Source organism: Triticum dicoccoides, chromosome 3B (assembly GCF_002162155.2).
Source record: "Triticum dicoccoides isolate Atlit2015 ecotype Zavitan chromosome 3B, WEW_v2.0, whole genome shotgun sequence".
Classification (NCBI taxonomy): domain Eukaryota; kingdom Viridiplantae; phylum Streptophyta; class Magnoliopsida; order Poales; family Poaceae; genus Triticum; species Triticum dicoccoides.
This window is the reverse complement of record NC_041385.1, coordinates 42338128-42340630: the sequence shown is the minus strand read 5'-3', so window position 1 is coordinate 42340630 and position 2503 is coordinate 42338128. Positions and strand designations below refer to the sequence as shown.

Sequence of the window (2503 nt, the reverse complement as noted above, 5' to 3'; positions counted from 1 at the left end):
TACTCTAGATTTTGTTTTTTCATGTAACTAACAACCAGTACATACATAGCTTGATGCTCCATGGGTAAAACTATGAGTAGGGGATCTCTACTTGTTGAATTCAAATCATTCATCATGAGGATCTTTCTATCAATTTTGACAATTACAGCTCACTAATATTCCAGTTATATCAATGATGCATGGGTGTGAGTGGTTTCTTCCCTTCAGCCCAGCCATCGTGCGAAGGCTGTGTTGGCATTCTAGTCATAAAGCCATGTTAATTTGGTTGTTGTTCCTGTCTGTATGTGTCACTAGTTGTACCTTAGGGCATGGTTTTCTGTTCCTGGAGTCAATAATGTGCTTATATCCCTTTTAGAGCCTTCAATTATGCTACTTTGATGCTTAGTTGATAGGGTCAAGCTTTTTTTTATTCCCTTCGGCATGATCTGGGTCCATGATGGAGTAAAGGTTTGATTTTCCATTAGGGAGCATGGTATGGTGGTTTCCCATGTATATATAACTTTGTTTTTCGTGTGACCTTGGTCGTTTCTTGATGAATTCCCAATATGACCTTTCTCTGATGCAAATGTTCCTTCATTTGGGCATCATGGAGCATTCTTGAAAGAATGCTACTCCCTTCATCCCATAATATTAGAGACAAGTACTGGAATTTTGATAGGAGTCTAGTCTAGAAAACTTCTGGTACCTACTGACTGACTAGATCTCATATGAAATTGCAGAGAAAGCAAGATTTGCAACTTATGTTTTGCGGGAAGATGGCAACAGGGAATCCAGGTTCAGTCAGGAGGCGACTCTGCCTACGCTATTGTCAATCGGCCCGGCTAGGAGGAAGCTTGGTTCTGAGCCGTCGACAATGCTGTTGCAAGGCATGCCTTTCTGGAGACGACGTTGTCCGGCAAAGTAGTTGTGCCTGTGCCGGCGCTCACTCTGACGCTTCTCGTGGGGCCACTTAGTCGACTTCCACATGCGTAAGACACTTGGTTACTCTTCATATGACTTCTCTTATGCTCTGTGTGCCCATGGCCATCGGGCCAAAGATGGTGATGTTTTTGGTGATCTAGTAGTGTGGTGATGTCCTTTTGATGTCCTGGTTTTGGTTAGGGAGTTGATGAAATGCTAGGGTTTAGGCTTCCTCTGTGTGGCAGGGTCATGCCTTGATTAATTCTGGTATGTGGAAAGTATGGTGTTTACCTTAGCATTTCTAGTATCTGAGCTTGTCATCTTGATTTGATGCTGAATGAGAATGTGATGTTGTTCCGGCGGTATTTTGCTGGGTGTTATCTTTTGGCTTGATTTGTATCCAAGTACTGTCACTTGAAACGCATAGTCTTGCTTCTCTATAGGACACGTGCATGCATTTGGGAATTTGGAAAATCAATCTTTGTCGTGGAATGGAATGAATTTCTGAGCTTCAAAAAGCACGATGTTTTTTTTTTTTTGAATCTGTACCAGAATACAGGATAATGTAACTCTTGAACATGTTGCTTCTCTTTTTCAACAAGCTAGCAAGTCTGTGGGGTAGATGTTAGCCTGCCAGGTAGAATAACTACTTTCCCTGCGGATTACATGCGAAACGGCCAGATCATACCTGCATATATGTTTCTTCCCTGTCATGTTTACTGAATTCGTTGCCTTGATTTGATTTATTTTTCCAGAAAGTGGAGCCAAGGAATCAGGCATGTGCTCCTCGTTGTCCTTGACCTCCAAGGACGCAAGTCCCCAACCTTGGTTCCTCTGCGACTACCACACCAATCTCGACGCCCACCTCCCTACAACTGTTGCCAGCACCGACTCTCAACGTCTGGTCCACCTCACATCCATCTTGCTTCAACTCTCTTTAGATTATATTAACCTTTATGGGCAGTAGATGAGATGGAGGTTTATATGAATACTATAAAAGTCTTGTTTGGAACCTGTGTTCTTCTCTTTAGATTAAGATTGAAAGGAAACATATGCAAGCAACAGTCAGTACAGTAGCTTCTTGGCTATGCTTCACTATTACAGATTTTTTTTCATGTAACTAACAACCAGTACATAGCTTGATGCTCCATTGGTAAAACTATGAGATCAAGGGATTTCTACTTGTTGAATTCAAATCATTCATCATGAAGATGTTTCTAGCAATTTTGATAATTACAGCTCATTAATATTCCAGTTATATCAATAATGCATGGTTGTCAGTAGTTTCTCGCCTTCCGCCAGTCATCATGGCGAGGCTGTGTTGTCATTCTGGCCTTCAAGTCGTGTTAATTAGGTCGTCGTTAATGTTTGTATGTGCCACTAGTTGTACCTTAGGGCATGGTTTTCTGTTCCTATAGTCAATATTGTGCTCATATCCCTTTTAGAGCCTTTGATGCTTAGTTGACAGGATCAAGCTTATTTTATTCCCGTTGGCATGATTTGGGTCCATGATGGAATAAAGTTTTGATTTTACCATTAGCATGGCTATGTGGTTATCAATCTCAAATGTTCTACTCTGTCATTCTGTGTCGTGACCATTCAA

General features: G+C 41.4%; 1 long non-coding RNA gene across 1 annotated transcript in view; it reads left to right on the top strand.

Moving 5' to 3' along the window:
• The first annotated feature begins 725 nt into the window (after window positions 1–725).
• LOC119280701 overlaps window positions 726–2503 on the top strand; it is a 1952-nt gene continuing 174 nt past the window's right edge. Inside the window, exons 1-2 of the long non-coding RNA XR_005138154.1 lie at window positions 726–968; window positions 1656–1799. This is a non-coding gene — a long non-coding RNA (uncharacterized LOC119280701). The remainder of the gene's footprint in view (window positions 969–1655; window positions 1800–2503) is intronic.